The sequence below is a fragment of the Salmo salar genome, chromosome ssa19, assembly GCF_905237065.1.
Source record: "Salmo salar chromosome ssa19, Ssal_v3.1, whole genome shotgun sequence".
Taxonomy (NCBI): Eukaryota; Metazoa; Chordata; class Actinopteri; order Salmoniformes; family Salmonidae; genus Salmo; species Salmo salar.
Window position 1 is genome coordinate 62,071,023 of NC_059460.1, and position 21,497 is coordinate 62,092,519.

General features: G+C 41.8%; 2 long non-coding RNA genes across 2 annotated transcripts; one reads left to right on the plus strand and one right to left on the minus strand.

Annotated features, from left to right (window-relative positions):
• The first annotated feature begins 16,909 nt into the window (after positions 1-16,909).
• LOC106579117 (uncharacterized) lies at positions 16,910-19,560 on the plus strand. Its single transcript, XR_001322594.2, has 2 exons — positions 16,910-17,249; positions 19,458-19,560. It is a non-coding gene; the product is annotated as an uncharacterized lncRNA (long non-coding RNA).
• On the minus strand, positions 18,007-21,311 carry LOC106579114 (uncharacterized). Its single transcript, XR_001322589.2, has 3 exons — positions 21,159-21,311; positions 20,660-20,720; positions 18,007-18,205 (listed from the first exon to the last, which is right to left on the minus strand). It is a non-coding gene; the product is annotated as an uncharacterized lncRNA (long non-coding RNA).
• Positions 21,312-21,497: the final 186 nt, after the last annotated feature.

The window sequence follows — 21,497 nt, forward strand, 5'->3', positions numbered from 1 at the left end:
TAACATCAGTATGATTTTGCTCAGATGCACATGGAACAAGATATGCTTTTGGTGCCTGCATACTTCATATTTATAAAAATATTAAAAACCAAGCATAACTTCCCTCCTCTCAATGAAGGCTGTTTTCCTTTCACCCTGCTCAATGTAATCAAGTAGGCTAGTCAAGACCGTTGATAAAGTGTTTGGCTGGTGAGGCCGCTTGGAAAGAAATCTTAATCTTTAATCTAAAACTTTATTAAAATATCAAGTTTGAGAGGAGCAAAACAGTGAGCTGACATTCCCTTTATGAGCTATGTATTGTAGGCAGGCCTACATTATTTTAGCCATGCTTTGGACATGTGTAAAACCCCCTCCATGATGTAGACTACGTGTCCATACCTATCATGAAACAAGAGATGAGAACCTCGGTGAATACCGGCAAACCTCATATTTAGAAGTTATTTCCTGTAACAGTAGTTTGTTTTTCTGTAAAAACAAAAAAATCGACCCAAGCCCACTGTAGGCTACCCTTACTTACCCTAGGCCTACTATAACAAAAGCTGGTTCAACATCAATGCCTCGTGTCTTTTTTTACCCTGGCGATTTTATGATATTATTACATTTTACATGTATTTATTGTTGTTGAAAAAAAACGAACAGATTGCTTGTTTTTTTGTTTCATTTTATTAAAACCAAACTTATTAGAATGATTCACTGTCCTGGTTTTATGTAAGAAGTGTGAATGTGATCTGCAAGATGGTTCCAATATGTACTGTATACAGACACAAATATAAACTCAACATGTAAAGTTTTGGTCCCATGTTTTATGAGCTGAAATAAAAGATCCCAGAAATCTTCCATATGCACAAAAAGCTTATTTCTCTCAAATTTTGTTCACAAATTTCTCCTTTGACAAGATAATCCATCCACCTGACAGGTCTGGCATATCAAGAAGCTGATTAAACACCATGATCATTACACAAGGTGAACGTTGTGCTGGGGACAATAAATGCTCAATCTAAAATGTGCACTTTTGTCACACAACACAATGCCACAGATTTTTGAGGGAGCGTGCAATTGGCATGCTGACTGCAGGAATGTTCACCAGAGAATTGAATCTTAATTTCTCTACCATAATTTGCATCCAATGTTTTTTGTTGTTGTTGAATTTGTCAACCGCAGACCATGTGTAACTATGCCAGCCCAGGACCCCCACATCCGGCTTCTTCGCCTGCAGGATCGTCTGAGACCAGCCTCGCGGACAGCTGATGAAACTGTGGGTTTGCGCAACTGAAGAATTTTGGCTCGTCATCCTCGTAACCGAATTCAGTGGGCACACTGGAGTAGTGTGCTCTTCACAGATGAATCCCGGTTTCAACTGTACCGGGCAGATGGCAGACAGCGTGTATGGCGTTGTGTGGGCGAGCGGTTTGATGATGTCAACATTGTGAACAGAGTGCCCCATGGTGGCGGTGGGGTTATGGCATGGGCAGGCATAAGCTACAAACAATGACCACAATTGCATTTTATCTATGGCAATTTGAATGCACAGAGATACCATGACGAGATCCTGAGGCCCATTGTCGTGCCATTCATCCTCCGCCATCACCTCATGTTTCAGCATGATAATGCCCGGTCCCATGTCGCAAGGATCTGTACACAATTCCTGGAAGCTGCAAATGTCCCAGTTCTTCCATGACCTGCATACTCACCAGACATGTCACCCATTGAGCATGTTTGGGATGCTCTGGATAGACGTGTACAACAGCGTTTTTCAGTTCCCGCCAATATCCAGCAACTTCGCACAATCATTGAAGAGGAGTGGGATAACACTCTATGCGAAGGAGATGTGTCTGCCTGCATGAGGCAAATGGTGGTCACACCAGATACTGACTGGTTTTCTGATCCACGCATCTAAACATTTTTAAAGGTATCTATGACAATTAGATGCATATCTATATTCCCAGTCATGTGAAATCCATAGATTAGGCCCTAAGGAATTTATTTCAATTCACTGATTTCCTTATATGAACTGTAACTCATTAAAATCTTTTAAATTGTTGCATTTATATTTTTGTTCAGTGTATATAAAGCATTATATTTGGGAGCAGTATAAGGGTGAGTGGACATTCTCCCTTTCTCTTTATATTGGATCTTTGTCCAGTTACTGGGAAAAGATTAGATGTGCGTAAAACTCTCCATAGTCTGTGTTGTTTTAATATTATATGCCCACGGGAAGCAATTATGGTGTCTGTAAGTCTATTTAGACATAGCCTATTTACAACAAGTTGTTGTTTCGTTTTGTTTAGAATTTGATTCGAATTATTCCATTTTTTTGTGAATTTAATCTTGCTTATTGACAAAATTTGGCATATCCATGCTTAGCCATAATGTAATTTACAGTAGGCCTAGCCCCTATATCAGTGCAAATGCTATGTATTATTTCAATATTGAAGCCATGCAATTACTTAGAACAATGTGGACTGCGAACAGGTTCAAGTTAACATATTTTAAAATAATGTGTTAGGTCTATATTATTTTGTTTCCAGAGTCGATGTCCACGCCCCCCAAGGAAATTGAATAGCATAATACAAAAAATCCCTGTCATTTTAAGATAGAGATAGGGTTTTTATGCATTGGATGTGTCACAATAAATTTGCAAACATTTCTAAAAACCTGTTTACGCTTTGTCATTATGGGGTATTGTGTGTAGATCGAAGCAATTTATTTATTGTTTTTAATCAATTTTAGAATAAGGCTGTAACGTAACAAAATGTGGAAAGAGTCAAGAGGTCTGAATACTTTCCAAATGCACTGTATATATGGAGACTGTTTAGTGCCAAAAATAAGGTGTTAAATACATGTAGAAAATTATAACAAATGTTTCCTGATCTTTCTTATGTCTCTCAGATACAGTTGAAGTCGTAAGATTACATACACCTTAGCGAAATACATTTAAACTCAGTTTTTCACAATTCCTGACATTTAATCCTAGTAAAAATTCCCTGTCTAGCTAGGTCAGTTAGGATCACCAATTCATTTTAAGAATGTGAAATGTCCGAATAATAGCAGAGAAAATGATTTATTTCAGCTTTTATTTCTTTCATCACATTCCCAGTGGGTCAGAAGTTTACATACACTCAATTAGTATTTGGTAGCATTGCCTTTAAATTCTTTAACTTGGGTCAAACGTTTTGGGTAGCCTTCCACAAGCTTCCCACAATAAGTTGGGTGAATTTTGGCCAATTCCTCCTGACAGAGCATGTGTAACTGAGTCAGGTTTGTAGGCCTCCTTGCTCGCACACACTTTTTCAATTCTGCCCACAAATGTTCTATAGGATTGAGGTCAGGGCTTGTGATGGCCACTCCAATACCATTACTTTGTTGTCTTTAAGCCATTTTGCCACAACTTTGGAAGTGTGCTTGGGGTCACTGTCCATTTGGAAGACCCATTTGCGACCAAGCTTTAACTTACTGACTGATGTCTTGAGATGTTGCTTCAATATAGCCACATAATTTCCCGTCCTCATGATGCCATCTATTTTGTGAAGTGCACCTGTCCCTCCTGCAGCAAAGCACCCCCACAACATGATGCTACCACCCCCGTGCTTCACGGTTGGGATGGTGTTCTTCAGCTTGCAAGCCTCCCCCTTTTTCCTCCAAACATAACGATGGACATTATGGCCAAACAGTTCTATTTTTGTTTCAGCAGACAAGAGGACATTTCTCCAAAAAGTACGATCTTTGTCCCCATGTGCAGTTGCAAACCGTAGTCTGGCTTTTTTTTATGGCGGTTTTGGAGCAGAGGCTTCTTCCTTGCTGGGCAGCCTTTCAGGTTATGTCAATATGGATTCGTTTTACTGTGGCTATAGATACTTTTGTACCTGTTTCCTCCAGCATCTTCACAAGGTCCTTTGCTATTGTTCTGGGATTGATTTGCACTTTTCGCACCAAAGTACGTTCATCTCTAGGAGACAGAACGCGTCTCCTTCCTGAGCGGTATGATGGCTGCGTGGTCCCATGGTGTTTATACTTGCGTACTATTGTTTGTACATATGAACGTGGTACCTTCAGGCGTTTGGAAATTGTTCCCAAGGATGAACCAGACTTGTGGAGGTCTACAATTGTTTTTCTGAGGTCTTGGCTGATTTCTTTTGATTTTCCCATGATGTCAAGTAAAGAGGCACTGAGTTTGAAGGTTGGCCTTGAAATACATCCACAGGTACACCTCCAATTGACTCAAATTATGTCAATTAGCCTAGCAGAAGCTTCTAAAGCCATGACATCATTTTCTGGAATTTTCCAAGCTGTTTAAAGGCACAGACAACTTAGTGTATGTAAACTTCTGACCCCCTGGAATTGTGATACAGTGAATTATAAGTGAAATAATCTGTCTGTAAACAATTGTTGGAAAAAGCATTAGTTGTGTCATGCACAAAGTAGATGTTCTAACCAACTTGCCAAAACTATAGTTTGTTAACAAGACATTTGTGGAGTGGTTGAAAATTAGTTTTAATGACTCCAACCTAAGTGTATGTAAACTTCCGACTTCAACTGTATAGGATAGACACTTCAGGACAAACTTCCTTTGGATAATTTTTTGGGGGGACTATCTGTTGCTCCGTGCGTTTGTATGGGCTTATAGCAAGGTCAAATAAAAATGTCCATCAAATATTGTTTTTATGTATTTTTGTTATACTTCAAGTGGTCTTAAAATTCCAAATCAAATAGCAAAGTCATCCTTAAGTTCTTAAAACAATTATATTTAATTTAGTTTAACCCCCCCCCCAAAAAAAATATTATATATTGCATCCGTAGTGATAAGAATAAAGGAATGTTAAGGAAAGTTAAGCTTCGCTATTCACGGCTCCCGCGAAAAAGCCAGCCATCGCTATCGGCTTTTCTGAGCAGATAAGTCATCTTCCGTTAAGAAATGTGTATCTTATCTTAGTAGCTAAACTTAGATTTCAGACAATATATTTGACCTGTTACAAATGTTTTACTTCATCTAGCTAACGTTACGATTGGGCTTAGACAAGTGCAGTGTAGTGAAGTGTCTTGAATTGGGCTTATGCCTGCCCATTACTGTATGTCCCGTGTTTTTGTTGAAAAGACTGTCATGATTCTGACACTTTTTGGTTAACTGTTCCTTTAATTGCACTTTTTAGTTAATTGTCCCTTTAATTGCAGGCACCTCTGAGCCATAGATATGTGTAGAGATCGCTACATATCAGTCCTCAAATGGCGCTGCCCGAGTTATTCAGGCTTTTGGGAACTAGAGATCTCTACACATCTCTGTGCTCTGAGTGTACCTGCAACCACTTTCCCTTGTTAAATACCGGAGTTCCTTTGTCTTTTCGTTCAGTGCCAAACAACCCATGCAGTTGTGAAGAACTCTCCTGCATTTAGCCTTTTATTTCTGTTATCTGTGCATCACAGCACCCAAACCTAAATATTGCTTACGTCTTACTTGCTTTTTCATGTGTATAGATGCTCATTTAGACACACTGTTGTTTATTAGTTGTAGAATGTTTTGCTGTGGCTGCGTAGGGATAGTGAAGTTCGATATGCCTTGAAATTAATATATTTTGTAAATGTTAAGGAAAGAATTTAGGTTATATGATGAAATATGTATGACGAGGAATAATATGTTAATGTGTTAATGCAAATGTTTTGTTTACTGTTTTTTTTGCACACACTCACTTATGGAAATGGATAATTGAAATGATAAACAAACGGGAGCTGCAACTCTAGAACGCAACCTCAAGTCTCTCTCCCTATCCTTGTACTCTAACTGGGACTCCTGTACCAGCTCCTACCTTCACACAGTACAAAATAGGCAACCTGCCTTAACAAATGGTCTTTTGGCCTAATGTGGCGTGGGATACAGGTGTTCGCATGGATATGAACCTCAATTCCTCCACCCAGCAAGAAAGACTGCTACGGCAAGCTGAAGGGGATCTGGAGGGGATTTGGAGGAACCAACAGAAAAGTGGTGAACCTGACCCAGAGCAACAACAAAGGGTGCTTTTTAAGAGAGAACTAAACAAATAACATGGAAAACAGTCTGAAAAATAAAATAATAACAATAATAGATCATATTATAAAACATAATTCAGCACAATATTATAGATGTATGCTCATATTAGGAAAGTCCTAGCAAAGGCCATAAGCATGTCAGCCCAGCCTGCTCAGTTCATTGGATCAAAAAGTTCTTAAAAAATTCTACAATTTTAAGAGAAAAAATACCTTCTATAAATATCGCAGACCAGTTCTTTATGTCCATTACATGCACACTGCCTATCGTCCGAGAAACTTATTATATCCTGTTATATTCCGGCAAAAAGGAAGAAAGAAAAAGCAACTTGCATTTTAACGGCCAGTAAAAATGTGTCTTCACTCTAAAACGAAAAGGTTCCTGGACTATCTTTTAGGGGTTCTTCAAATTAAAACTGTAGGCTCTTCGAAGAACCCTTCAAAAAGGGTTCCTCAAATAACCCCTTTTAATGGATCCTCGAAGGACCTTTTGAAGAACCTTTTGGGGTACATTTTTAACTACCCCCCCCCATTATTCTTATTATTAATAATAATAATAATACACATGAACAATAACAACAATAACACAATATTTTAGTTGTCAGTGTGTATTATGATTTTAGTGGCAAAGCAGAATAAAACAATCTAAATATGAGGTAAACTCCCAGCAGAGTCCCAAGTCCAATGGGTAAATCCTCTGGCCTGTCGATGTTAATGTGTTGATGTTCTCCGCATCCACAGCCAGAATGAATTTGCAGTGCATGGTGATCGAACAGGTTTCTTGTTATAGTCATAGAGGTGTAGGGAGGGTGAAGTCTGTGAATCCCCAAAATAGTAATTATACAGATGATTAACAAAACATGCACACAACAGTATTCATACCTTGTTTTTTCTGGTGAATGTGAATGAAAAAAACTGCTTTGATAATGGTTTTCATCCACATACCTTGTCCATAATGTAGAGGACTATGAGATATTCATTGAAGAGGTAAGGGAGGAGGATGGTAAATGTGATCTGCATTAAACATACCAATACCAATTGACATACCATTGTACGCCTCCTTGTCTGTATACCTGCAGACATAGACACAAAAGTGAGCAGTTCAGTCATCCGCACCCAATACAGCTAGCCTTCAACATATTCTTATAACCCACATATGCGTGCCTCTTTGTTGATTGATATCCATTGAATCCATTTTCTGTTTTAGAAAGATTTGCACAAATATGAAAAGAGAGATGGTATCATCAGAAAACAATATCAATTTACTATATCATACAAGGGACAAATCTTACCTTAAATTGAGATCTTTACATTTTTCAGTTAAGTGCCTGCACCTGCTCTCCTTTCAAATTCAAATCCAAATGTTTCAGTTGGGCAGTTAGGTTGGTGCAAGAACCCCCACCAACTAAGGAGGTTCCTCGATGAGCCCCACCTCCAATGGGGTTCTTGGAAAAACCTTTTGTGTGCAATTTTCAGTGCCGAGAACCCTAAAGTTCTTCAAAGAACTTTGAGGATCTTAGAAGAACCCTTGTTGAACCCCTAATGTTTAGCGTATACGCATCACACTACCCATGAAGGGATATATACATTTAACTTACAATCGACCCTGACAAGGCCATGGAACGATAGCAAAGAAGACATGCAGAGCGAGTAAACCTGTAAAACCAACCCTCTCTCCACCCACATACATTTTTGTTTTTATTAGAGGGGCGTTGCTATATCACTTCGGCTGTTGTACACATAGGCCAATATCATTAGGATCGAGAGTATAAAGGTAGCGTATATAGCTCGTGTAAAAATATAATATACTTCTCACTTAGAGAAGTGCTTCCATAAGCCAGTTATTGTGTTGGCGCTACCGTTAACTTAAATCGGTTTCACCCAGGGTTAACCAGCTAGCCGAACACTAATATCAACAATAACCCTGTTGACAATAATCAATCCATTTGCCGGTGTGTATCTGAACATTAATATGTCCTTTACATTTTTAAGATTGTAAAAAGATAATGACACCAATTATTATAGGATCGTATAGGCCTACTCCAGTAGAGAATCTAGACAGGTTTTTAATTCTGTAATCTTTTATCCTAGCCCTACAGTACATTAGATATATTAATATTTATTTTGTTTTACCTTAAATTCGATTCGTTCCGATTTACATCTGCCAAAAGGGCCACACTGTATAATAGCTTTAAGTCATAATATACCACGATCTCTACAATGACGCCATATCACAACCTTGTTTTTTGATTATTATTATTTTACAGTAAATAAATAAACAAAATGAAAAAAGGTCAGCCTTACCCATCTTCGCCTTCCCCTCACAGCCACGTTGTAATCTTCGAGTCATTGAACACTTGGTTGTTTACTTATTATTGATCACCACTAGACGAAAGTTGTGCTTCTCTGCTCGGAGCCATTTGAAAGTGGCGTACAGGGCACGTCTTCTCTCCAATATTTAATGGGGAATTTGTTCATTAATAGAGAACGGGTGTTCTTCATTTCCCTACCCTGTTGTAGAAAGGCAATCTTCATTTTGCAGTGAGTTAGCCTAGCTACTATCGGACAGGGCCTTCCCTCCCCTCTGCCACCGAAATAGTGAGCCCTTTGAAAATCGATTGTATCCACCTGTTCGTTAGTCATCTTGAGATGACCTTTCATGAAAACCTTTACTTTTTCCTCCATTGACTCCATTTTATTTTGTTTTCATCCCCCTTTTTTCCCATTATGACAATATTAATTATTCTTCATACTTCCATTCCTGTTTTTAAGGCCTGAACCTCCCCCAGTAGCCCAGGCAATAGATACATATTTTTTAACTGCTTGCTCATGCTTGTAAGCCATGCTCTATCTTCTGGAGACAAATAAAAACCTTCCCTTCCAATGTTAAACTTGGAATTTTAGATTATAACTTCCCTTCAGTTTTGCTTGCAGAGCTCGAGGAGAAGTCTTCTCTTGGTCGCTTCGATGTATCTGATTCTTTTTGAGCATATCAAAATGCTGATCAGTAAATAGTTCAAGATCCTCTATATATCCAGAATGTGTGTTTCTCAGTTAACATCTAATCCTCAAAATCATGATTAATTCCTGGGACAAGCTGTACCTACCATGCTGCCATTTGCCACGTCATCAGTCACCTCCCAGCAAGTTATCAGCGTCACTGACTAGCCGTGGGGTCCAAACCCATACAGTGCTTCCAAGTAGGGTTCTGGACTCACCTCAGACTCCAATAATAACTAGTGGGGTCCAAATAGGAGCGGTTCTCCAGCCTTCCCTGCTTAGCTGGGTTCCAAACCCACCTCAACCTTCTGGGCCACTCCCACCAGAACAATGCCAGTGGGCCCACTCTGGCACTGGCTCTGCTCCACAGCACAGTTACCCTCCTGGCCTTCCACTCAGAACCTGACGGGTGGAGGACCCTAGCTCCTTTCTCTCACTATCGCTACCATAGCCTGACAATGGGGCCAACATGATGAAGCTCCTTGTTGCCTCCGTGTACCCAGACCTAAGCTGCCTTACTTCGAAAGTGGGAAAGAGAGTGATTTCATTCTCTCGAAGATGGCACTAGACAACCTCCTAGGTAACGATGGTCACCTCTCAGAGCAGTACAAGTTTCAAGTGCTCCTGGATCATCTGAAACTGCCAAGTGCACAGAAACTGGTGGTCATACATATATAACACCAGGCAATACACCTCAACTCTCAATGCCCTGAATGCCAAGTATGGATGGCCCCATCAGCTCGTGCAGCATCAAACTGTCAATGTCCTCAATGCGCCACATGTGAGGGTAGGAGATAACACAGCTTTCCAAGAATTTTCTCTTTCCATCCAATCCTTGATAGGCATGCTGTAGACATTGGAAGATGATCAGGGTGCTGAGCTCAAGTGTGGTTCACATGTGGACCGGTTGTTGTGTAAACTGCCACCTGCATACCGTGATGGGTTTATCCTCTTAAGGATCTGACCCTTTTTAATTTTTTTTGCCTAAAATGACATACCCAAATCCAACTGCCAGTAGCTCAGGACCTGAAGCAAGGATATGCATATTCTTAATAACATTTGAAAGGAAACACTTTGAAGTTTGTGAAAATGTGAAATTAATGTAGGAGAATATAACACAAAAAATATTGTATTATTCCAGCCCAGGCACAATTTAGATTTGGCCACTAGTGGCAGCAGTGTATGTGCAATGTTTTAGACTGATCCAATGAACCATTGTAAAGCTGTTCAAAATGTGGTATCAAGACTGCCCAAATGTGTCTAATTGGTTTATTAATACATTTTCAAGTTCATAATTGTGCACTCTCCTCAAACAATAGCATGGTATTCTTTCACTGTAATAGCTACTGTACAGCGCAGTTAGATGAACAATCATTTAAGCTTTTTGGCCATATCAGATATGTCTATGTCCTGGGAAATGTTTTTGTTACCTTATGCTATGACACCGATGCCGCCGAGGTTATTGAGCACTGCTAGACTCATGGTATCTTAGGAGATGTAGCAGGGCAAACCTATGCCCTCCAGAACCTGTCTGACTGGTTGCAGGTGAAAGCAAGAGCCAAAAGACTATCCCAGACAGCTTCTGTTCTTCTCTACCAGGACAAGGGGGAGGTTAACCGGAAAGAACCACGGTGCCTGGGTGCCACCAACATGTTCCTGACTAGTGACCATGACCACAAACAAGCCAGTTACAGCTCTCCTCACGGTAAGCAGCAACAATCAAACCAGAACAAGCCCGAGTTTAAATTCTGTTGTCTTTACTGTGAAGGGGAAGAAGACTTCCTAGGCTCATGTCCTGAGTTCAAACCACTCTCGAGGGAGAAGGTCAGGGATTGGATCTCAGTTAAAAACCGCTGCTGGAGGTGTGGGCAAAAACACTCACCAAAGGAATGCAACCTAAGAAAGCCATGCAACACCTGCAAGAAGTTACACCACACCCTGCTACATGAGGTCATACCGCAAGAGCACAGGAGCGTCCTTATGGTCAGCACAAACAAAGCTGTGATGGGGGTCCACTACCTTGACCGCCCAACCCACTCATTACGGGTGATGTTAAAAGTGATCACTCATCCTCTATCATGGTGAGGAGGCAATGAAGACATATGCCATTCTTGATGACGGCTCAGAACGTTCCATCATTCTCCCTTGCAGCTCCCTATTGCTTTGGGTTAGGGGGTGAACCATAGGTACTGAGCATTTGAACTATACGTCAAGATGTACTCCAAGTAAGTGAAGCTTCTGTGTCATTCACCATACCCCCTGAAGGAGACAGCGGCACCCGGTATGAAGTCCATAATGCTTTCACAGCGGACATTCTCAGCCTAGCTGAGCACACCTCCCCCTCTGACATGCTTCAGAGGAGATGGACTCACCGCTGCCACAGATCCTCAGGGCACAGCCTCTATTGCTCATATGGTCTGACCATCCACACCTGTTGGTCTCCATTGAGCTAGTCCGTACTGGCCCTCTGGAAGGCCCTGTCGCTGTCCACACCTTGCTTGATTGGGCTGTGCAGGGCCCGAGAAGCCTGATGTCACACACATATGTCCAGCAATGCCTATTCACTACCATTGCTTCCCCAGCCACTGGACTCCTGAAGAATGTAGAGAAGCTATGGCAAGTAGATACATTCCTCCATCGAGACGAAAAGGATGTGACACATTCCAAGCAAGATCAGCATGCCTTGAATCTCCTGGAGAAGACCACAAGGGTCTTGGTGGATGGGGTCCAGAGATATGCAATGCCTCTACTCATGCAGCTGTGGGCTCTTGGGGGCCCAGAGTAGAGGCGTCAAGCATGTCTTCTATGTTGACACCTGCCTCCAAAGTCTACCCACGGAGACAGATGCAAGGTCACTGATGGACAGGCTGCGCTGCTGCCTCTTAGCTGGGGGGGGGGTCGAGGTCATGCAATGGGTCAGTAACATACCCTCTGTTGTGGAACACCTTCCTCCAAAAGTGAGGTCAGAGAGCAGTGAGTTATGGCTCTCCCAGTCCACCATCGATACACAAGAACTAACTCTGGGCCTGAGCTGGAGCTGTCAGCCAGACACCCTCGGTTACAAACATTGACCTGTCCGGAGAGAAGAGGAACCGACCCTGAAGGTAATTTACAGAGTGTTGGCCAGCCGATATGATCCCTTAGGCTACATCCTCCCTTTTACAACCCGGGCAACGTTTTTGTACAGGACCTCTGGTGCAGCAAGAGGGGCTGGGATGACCTCGTACAGCCTGACTGCCTGATGGAAGACATGGGAACGTGAGCTCTCAGACCTCTCCAACATAACTATGCCCAGATCCTATGTGCCCCCAAGGGCAGACAATCAGATGGTAGAACGTGAACTGCACACTTTCTGACTCATCAGAGCGAGCCTATGGGGCAGTAGCTTATCTCCTTACCCAGGACTCCCAAGGCCACATTGCTGTCTCCAAACAGTCATCTCACCTGAGTTCAACCTAGCTCCTGGGTAATGGCCCCTTCCTGTGGCATGCAAGCCAACTCCACCTTATCCTCCAGTGAAAGGGGGGTCAGATCCTCATAGTGTTCCCATTGTGCGTCACAGTACCTAAAAGTGAGTTTTACTTGCTTTTTCACGTGTATAGATGCACATTTATACACACTGGTTTAATACTGGTAGAATGTTTTGATGCACAGGAAAAAAAAAATTATAATAAAAAGGTATGAAATGTACTGTAATGTACTGTACTTACAGCATTCACTACTGTAAGTCGCTCTGGATAAGAGCGTCTGCTAAATGACTAAAATGTAAAAATGTAAATGTAATGTTGCTGCGTATGGATAGTAATATTGGATATGCCTTGAGATTAATATACTTAGTAAATGTGTAGGAAATAATTTATGTATGACGAGGAATAATGTTTGATGTAAAATATCCTAATGCAAATGTTTTGTTTACTGTTTATTTTTCGCACACACACTTATGGAAATGGATAATTGAAAGGATAAAATAAATGGGAGCTGCAACGGAACCTAAAACGGAACCTCAAGTTTCTCTCCCTATCCTTGTACTCTAACCGGGACACCTGCACCTGTATCAGCTCCTACCTCACCCAGTGCATTCAAAATAGGCAACCTGCCTTAACAGTTATGCAAAAACAATTAGCTGTGTCATGGACAGGAAAGTTTGTTACTCATTATGTTACATGTCATACAAAACAATATTCAAAGCTATTTAGATGCTAATAATGTTATGGTCCACTGTCTCGATACGGAAAAGAGACCGGGAGCGACAGGTAACATTATAGAGGGTTGCCAATTAACGTATGACCAGCGGCAACCTGTCACTCAGAGCAGGTGGGGCAGAGCCCCACATTTTTCGCAAAAAAATAAATAAAAATGTATATACAGTTGAAGTCTGAAGTTTACATACACTTAGGTTGGAGTCATTAAAAGTCGTTTTTCAACCACTCCACAAATGTCTTGTTAACAAACTATAGTTTTGGCAAGTTGGTTAGGAAATCTACTTTGTGCATGACAAAACTCATTTTTCCAACAATTGTTTTCAGACAAATTATTTCACTTATTCATTGTATCACAATTCCAGTGGGTCAGTAGTTTACATATACTAAGTTGACTGTGCCTTTAAACAGCTTGGAAAATTCCAGAAAATGATGTCATGGCTTTAGAAGCTTCTGATAGGCTAATTGACATAATTTGAGTCAATTGGAGGTGTACCTGTGGATGTATTTCAAGGCCAACCTTCAAACTCAGTGCCTCTTTGCTTGACATCATGGGAAAATCTAAAGAAATCAGCCAAGACCTCCGAAAAAAATTGTAGACCTCCACAAGTCTGGTTCATTCTTGGGAGCAATTTCCAAATGCCTGAAGGTACCACGTTCATCTGCACAAACAATAGTATGCAAGTATAAACACCATGGGACCACTCAGCCATCATAGGAGACGCATTCTGTCTCCTAGAGATGAATGTACTTTGGTGCGAAAAGTGCAAATCAATCCCAGAACAACAGCAAAAGACCTTGTGAAGATGCTGGAGGAAACAGGTACAAAAGTATCTATATCCACAGTAAAACGAGTCCTATATCGACATAACCTGAAAGGCTGCTCAGCAAGGAAGAATGCACTGTTCCAAAACCGCCATAAAAAAGCCAGACTACGGTTTGCAACTGCACATGGGGACAAAGATCGTACTTTTTGGAGAAATGTCCTCTTGTTTGATGAAACAAAATAGAACTGTTTGGCCATAACAACCATCGTTATGTTCGGAGGAAAAAGGGGGATGCTTGCAAGCTGAAGAACACCATCCCAACCGTGAAGCACGGGGGTGGCAACATCATGTTGTGGGGATGCTTTGCTGCAGGAGGGACTGGTGCACTTCACAAAATAGATGGCATCATGAGGACGGGAAATGATGTGGCTATATTGAAGCAACATCTCAAGACATCAGTCAGGAAGTTAAAGCTTGGTCGCAAATGGGTCTTCCAAATCGACAATTACCCCAAGCATACTTCCAAAGTTGTGGCAAAATGGCTTAAGGACAACAACGTCAAGGTATTGGATTGGCCATCACAAAGCCCTCAATCCTATAGAAAATGAAAAAGCGTGTGTGAGCAAGGAGGCCTACAAACCTGACTCAGTTACACCAGCTCTGTCAGGAAGAATGGGCCAAAATTCACCCAACTTATTGTGGGAAACTTGTGGAAGGCAACCCAAAACGTTTGACCCAAGTTAAACAATTTAAAGGGAATGCTACCAAATCCTAATTGAGTGAATGTAAAATTCTGACCACTGGGAATATGATGAAAGAAATAAAAGCTGAAATAAATCATTCTCTCTACTATTATTCTGACATTTCACGTTCTTAAAATAAAGTGGTGATCCTAACTGACCTAAGACAGGGAATTTTTACATGGCAAACGTACAAAATCAGCAGGGGATCAAATACTTTCCCCCCCCACTGTATATACACTGCTCAAAAAAATAAAGGGAACACTAAAATAACACATCCTAGATCTGAATGAATGAAATAATCTTATTAAATACTTTTTTCTTTACATAGTTGAATGTGCTGACAACAAAATCACACAAAAATAATCAATGGAAATCCAATTTATCAACCCATGAGGTCTGGATTTGGAGTCACACTCAAAATTAAAGTGGAAAACCACACTACAGGCTGATCCAACTTTGATGTAATGTCCTTAAAACAAGTCAAAATTTGGCTCAGTAGCGTGTGTGGCCTCCACGTGCCTGTATGACCTCCCTACAACGCCTGTGCATGCTCCTGATGAGGTGGCGGATGGTGTCCTGAGGGATCTCCTTCCAGACCTGGACTAAAGCATCCGCCAACTCCTGGACAGTCTGTGGTGCAACGTGGCGTTAGTGGATGGAGTGAGACATGATGTCCCAGATGTGCTCAATTGGATTCAGGTCTGGGGAACGGGCGGGCCAGTCCATAGCATCAATGCCTTCCTCTTGCAGGAACTGCTGACACACTCCAGCCACATGAGGTCTAGCATTGTCTTGCATTAGGAGGAACCCAGGGCCAACCGCACCAGCATATGGTCTCACAAGGGGTCTGAGGATCTCATCTCGGTACCTAATGGCAGTCAGGCTACCTCTGGCAAGCCCCCCAAAGAAATGCCACCCCACACCATGACTGACCCACCGCCAAACCGGTCATGCTGGAGGATGTTGCAGGCAGCAGAACGTTCTCCACGGCGTCTCCAGACTCTGTCACGTCTGTCACGTGCTCAGTGTGAACCTGCTTTCATCTGTGAAGAGCACAGGGCGCCAGTGGCGAATTTGCCAATCTTGGTGTTCTCTGGCAAATGCCAAACGTCCTGCACGGTGTTGGGCTGTAAGCACAACCCCCACCTGTGGACGTCGGGCCCTCATACCACCCTCATGGAGTCTGTTTCTGACCGTTTGAGCAGACACATGCACATTTATGGCCTGCTGGAGGTCATTTTGCAGGGCTCTGGCAGTGCTTCTACTGCTCCTCCTTGCACAAAGGCGGAGGTAGCGGTCCTGCTGCTGGGTTGTTGCCCTCCTACGGCCTCCTCCACGTCTCCTGATGTACTGGCCTGTCTCCTGGTAGCGCATCCATGCTCTGGACACTACGCTGACAGACACAGCAAACCTTCTTGCCACAGCTCGCATTGATGTGCCATCCTGGATGAGCTGCACTACCTGAGCCACTTGTGTGGGTTGTAGACTCCGTCTCAAGCTACCACTAGAGTGAAAGCACTGCCAGCATTCAAAAATGACCAAAACATCAGCCAGGAAGCATAGGAACTGAGAAGTGGTCTGTGGTCCCCACCTGCAGAACCACTCCTTTATTGGGGGTATCTTGCTAATTGCCTATAATTTCCACCTGTTGTCTATTCCATTTGCACAACAGCATGTGAAATTTATTGTCAATCAGTGTTGCTTCCTAAGTGGACAGTTTGATTTCACAGAAGTGTGATTGACTTGGAGTTACATTGTGTTGTTTAAGTGTTCCCTTTATTTTTTTGAGCAGTGTGTATATATAAATATTTGGGGGGGGCTTGCCTGTTTTGCATGTTATTTTTGCATTAATACGTGTCACATATCAGTTTGCAAACAATAAAAAAATATATGTAATTTAGTTAATAAAGCCGCATACAAACAGGCAGCTCCAAATACAAACAGGTGTTTCAGCCTAGCTCCGTGCTTTCTGTGGTGGTAGGGCAGGCCAGAAAATAGGAGCATTGCATCGTGATTGGCTCAGTGTTCTGTCACTCATCGGGACACTATGTCACCCGCCTTTAGTAAGGGTAGACATCAAGAATGTGAGCCCTTTGGGTGCTGCCATAGAGTTACATTAGAAGTGCCCTTCCAAGAAGGCTCAAGGTCATTGGCCACAGATAAAATAACGTCAAATCACGTTATATCTACAATAGCTTTGACTGGGCTGATCATGTCAACATCATCATTTCACAATCTTAGCTAGCAGTCACCAGCATGAATCAAGACTACTGGCAAATCATTTTTAATCCTTGTCATATAAAGAGAAATTATAGATAAAACGTATCGGTGCTCATCGGCCGTTGAAAATCGCTAATTCAACAATGAGTTGATTGTAAGGAATTGGTGACAGTGGCTAACCACAAACATTGCAACTGGGAAGTCAGACTGGGAAAATACGTTTTGAACGGTCATCCAACTCGGAATTGTAAATCTTTTTTTTTAATGACAACATTTGCCAACAAAGGACCACCACGCACAATAAGGTGAGTCCAAAAATGTCTTATATGCAGCTGCATAAATTATGTAACATGCCTGGGAGATATTGTCAGCTATATCAGCTGTTTTTTTAAAAGTAATTAAATGAGGCTGAATGAATTGTTTAACTGCTAGACTAGGCTCCGCTGATAGCCAGGTGTAGCCAGGATTCACTACATTGTGCCGGAAAGAAAGCTCTGCTGTTGGGACAGCTTTATGTAGGCCCTAACAGTTTGTGGGCACTGCTTTTCACCGTTATAGTGCAATTAATATATTGTTTAGTGTTGTGTAGTGGCTTTGCTGGCATGCATCTAAAAAAATAAAAATAATGGGGGGGGGTTCCCCACCAAAATGTACATGCTGAAATCGCCACTGCGTATGACTCCTCCTGGCAGCTATGTTGGAATACCACCGCATCAATTCTTTCAACAACTGCTGAGTGGCAACCCCAAGCTGCATGATAACAGTGATTTAAAACTAGTTGATTCATCACCAGTCAATTTCTGTGCAGTATTTGGCTGCTCTGACAAGGCAGGAAAGATAACGGATTTACAGTTTGCCCACAATTATGAAACACCAAGGAGATAAGACTCGAGAACTGTGAAGAAAAAAAGTTTGCCCGTCAAGACCTGAACCCACTGGTAAATATGATTGATTTTGTTTCTTTCAGCTATTATGCAAACCAGGTGTTAACAAGACTAAGTTGGCCAACATTAGATAGCTATATAGCTTATAATGACACAAGACCCAGATACAGGAGGCAGATGATTTGAGCTCTGATATTTATTATTGTCCAAGGGGTAGGCAAAGGTTGGTCTGGGACAGGCAAGAGTTCATAACCAGGTCCAAAACAGTTCAGGGCAGCAGGCAGGCTCAAGGTCAAGGGCAGACAGAATGGTCAGGCAGGTGGGCTCAGAGTCAGGACAGGCAAGTGTCAGAACCTGGATGATGAGAAAAACAGAGACTGGGCAAAAAAAAAAAAAAAAACAGGCGTTAGGAGAAAACCACTAGTTGACTTGGCAAACAAAACAAACTGGCACAGACAGACAAACACAGGTATAAATACACCGTGGAAGATGGGCAACACCTGGAGTGGGGTGGAGACAAGCACAAGGACAGGTGAAACAGATCAGGGTGTGACATAGCTTGTAGTCTAGCTATTAGCCTGTATCTCTTACATAGGCGGTGGGAGTTTCTCGTTTTGGGGAAGCAATTTTTTTTCACCATAAAAATGCACCTTTTTAACAAAGGATTGCATGCATGTATCATTGCATTTGCAGACTAATGTAAGCCTACTATTCCTAATGTGATGAGTAGATTGGATAGTCATAATTTACTCTATTAATGAGCGTATAGTGGCATAGGCTATATCAGATGTTTCTTTCCTTTGCACTGGAAAATTGTGGCCTTTGTGACATTTCAGGAAATTCTTCTACACTTCAAATGACAATATTTTTTTGAATACAACAGACTAGGCCTACTTTGCTGACACTGACAACAGATCAATAAAAACAACCTTGTCTTGAATGCAACCATGTAATCTAGGCCTACTGTATGATAAGGGGTGATGGCTAGAAGGAATTTCGTTTTATTTTAGCTAACCCTAACTCTTAACCTAAGTCTCCAACCTGCTACGAAAAGTAAAATCTGCAGCAACATCCGTCTCTCCTTTTACTACTTTGTCCTTTTCCAGATAAGAAAGGAGACATCCCTCAGTTATACAATGTGGTTGCCATATGCTGTGTTTAGGTCAATCTGAATGATTCTGTTGTGTCATTTGAGGAGAGAGCACCTTCACCTTGTCGTCATGACAAAAGTGCCCCCTTAAATCGTATGAATATATAAAATGTCATTTGGAACATGTATACTGAAGAAAAATGCAACAATTAACAATTTTACTGAGTTACAGTTCATATAAGGAAATCAATTAATTGAAATTTTATTAGGCCCTAATCAATGGATTTCAGGCTGCTGAGGGGAGGACAGCTCATAAATGGCTGGAACTGAGTGAATGGAATGGCATCAAACATGGAAACCATGTGTTTGCTGTATTTGATACCATTCAGCTCCAGCCATTACCACGAGCCCATCCTTCCCAATTTAGGGGCCACCAACCTCTTGTGCTGGGAATACAAATATGCATCTGTTGGTCACAGATTAAAAAAAAGGTAAGGGCGTGGATCAGTAAACCAGTTTTTTTTATTTGACTCTTGCAGCATGACACCTCTCCTTCACATAGAGTTGATCAGGCTTGATTATGGAATGTTTTCCCAACTTCTCTTCAATGGCTGTGCGAAGTTGCTGGATATTGGCGGGAAACAGAACACGGTCGTACACGTCGATCGAGAGCATCCCAAACATGCTCAATGGGTGACTTTTCTGGTGAGTATGCAGGCCATGGAAGAACTGGGACATTTTCAGCTTCCAGGAATTGTGTACAGATCCTTGAGACATGGGACCGTGTATTACCATGCTGAAACATGAGATGATGGCGGAGGAATGGCACGACGATGGGCCTCTGGATCTCGTCAAGGTATCTCTGCATTCAAATTGCCATAGATAAAATGCAATTGTGGTCAGAGACCATAGCTTATACCTGCCCATACCATAACCCCAGTGCCACCATAGGGCACTCTGTTCACAACGTTGACATCAGCAAATTGCTCCCCCACACAACGCCGTACACGTGTGCATTGCAAATGCCCATAAGGCAAATGCCATCACACTGTAGCTGTGGATCCCAACTCCGGTCCTCGAGTACCACCAACTGTAGACATTTTAATTGTAGCCCGAGACAAGCACACCTGATTCAACTAATCAGGCCCTCAATGAGTTGAATCAGGTATGTTTGTCTGGGGTTGCAACACAAATGTGTGCTGTTGGGAAGGTCCTCAAGGACTGGGGAAAAAAGTGACAATCAAAACTAATTGGAGAGCTTACAACTGAACAAAAAGCTAGTGTTTATTTGAGAATACAACACAAACGCAGACAAATTAGAGACCAATTCCCTTCCCCTCTTTATTGCAGTTGTTCATCTTGAATAATAGTTAACAATTAACCCTCTATTCTAAGCCCTGTTGGGGGGGATTATTTAGCTATTTGATTTGGAATGAAACACTGAATTTGGCATTACTGCTATTAGCCAACACATTGAATAGCATCTTCTTGCTCCACTGATCCCTGATCTACTGGGTGAGCAGACTTCTATTTCTGCTCAGCAATGGCACACTTAATTATCAACTAATTTGGTTTGATAAATTGAATCAGGTGTGTTAGTGCTGGAACAGAATCCAGCACACCCAGCAGGGTTGACCTGATCCAGTTTAATATGTTTACACATTGTGTGTGTGACTTTTTTTAAACTGTATTTTTGTTAACAAAATGTCCTAACATAGACCCATGGTATACAAGGATGTACCCTTATTCTCTCAGGGCGTTCATTGGGACATCTTCCTCTGCAGACAGGGTTTCACAGCTCTCTGAGGACAGAAAATATCACAAAGAAACAGGGTGCATTATACTCAAATTAGACAGCACTGAAAATGTTGCTATAGCTCTCCGTTCTCAGTTTTTCTCGCTAACTCTAGGGCCTGGAGAATATTTTCATAATGTCCTCCGACAAAGGTACCTGCGCTATTCAGAGTAGCCTGTTCTCTGACAGCCGGAACTGCTAGCTAATCCTTTCACCTTCTTCCACGGCTGTTAGCTAGCTACCTAGCTACAAATGCATTTAGAGTTACAATGATACATCAAGATAACTAGCTAATATGATGTTAGCTAGCTGGTGTTATTTAACTCACTTGGCTAGCTATCTAGCGAACATTACGTTAGCAGCTCATTTGAGTTAGCCTGAACACTAAGTTATTCTAGCTAGCTAATAATACATAGTTTATTATTTTCTAAATATATTTACTTACTTGAATAGGTTCTCCCTCTGCATACACTTGCTGGGTCCTTTTGGGAAAAACTAAATAATGGGGTAATCTTCAACGTTTCTGGTGGTAGCAAGCCATGTGGACGATTGGAGGACTTCTACCAGACTGACTCCGGTCTTCCAACATGGCGCCTGGTGTGGTTGCTAGGTGATTTGTGATACAACCTCAAGCCCTCTATAACGTTATAGCAGTAGTAGGATAGCTAACGTTAACCGTCTCAATGCTTTTTTTCAAGATGATTGAATTTTCAAGTTCACTGTTAGACATGTAGCTACAGTAGGTGTTGCAATCTATTGGGAAAGTCACGACTGATAGTGTTTT